Genomic DNA, 1,000 nt, shown 5'->3' on the forward strand with positions numbered 1-1,000 from the left:
CCACTCACCTCAGCCTCCCAAAGGCGCGGGATTACAGGCTGAGCCACCGAGCACGGCTCCCCTTGCTTCTTAAGTGAATCTAAGAGGCAGCATTCTCTCCACAACAGCAGACTGATTAGTTGAAATACAGGGAGTGGTATGAGGAGATGGATCAGAAGGAAGAAAGGCTTATTTGACCCCATTCGGAACTCCCACAGTCCAGGCTGCCAGCACCTAATTTCTCCTTTTCCTGAAGCAAGCTCATGACCCCACCCCCTGCATACACTACTCAAAGATAGAGATGCAGGATTGAGAAGTTATAGAAAAAAACAAAATTGACTTTGTAAAGAAGCCTTCTTGGTATATGTCCTTACCTTTCCTCCATTCTTTGTCTGCAAGTGGAGAGCTGCCCCGTGCTACAGGAGGAGGAGAGCCTTCCTCGATTCGGTGATGACTTCAGAGGACAGTTACAAGTCCCCTGATTCAGGAGGTGCCTACAGGAACTGGAATGAAAGCTGGTGACCAAATCAGGTATTTCAGGATTTTGGCCGGCACAGTGGCTCGTACTGGTAATCCCAGAATATTGGGTGGCAGAGGCAAGAGGATTGCCTGAGCCCAGGAGTTCGAGACCGACCTGGGCAACTTGGTGAGTCCTTGTCTCTACCATATATCAGAAAATTAGCCGGGCATGGTGGTGTGCCTATAGTTCCAGCTACTTGGAGGGCTGAGGCAGCAGGTTAACCACCTGAGCCTTGCAGGTCGAGGCTGTGGCAGTGGTGAGCTTGCCACTGCACTCCAGCTTGGGTAAGAGAGTGAGACTTTGACTCAAGCAAACACACACAGACACACAGACACACACACACACACACACACACACACACGATTCTGGGCAACTCTGTTATTTCCTGTACAAAGACCATAGACACATTAGAGACCACAATCCTTTGAGACATTATCCCTTACTGAGATGTTTCTTGGCCTCTGTCCCATTTCCACTCACATCCCGTCTGCTCCCTCTCCC

The sequence above is a fragment of the Carlito syrichta genome, unplaced genomic scaffold, assembly GCF_000164805.1.
Source record: "Carlito syrichta isolate Samal-C Ts95f unplaced genomic scaffold, Tarsius_syrichta-2.0.1 Scaffold314067, whole genome shotgun sequence".
Lineage (NCBI taxonomy): Eukaryota > Metazoa > Chordata > Mammalia > Primates > Tarsiidae > Carlito > Carlito syrichta.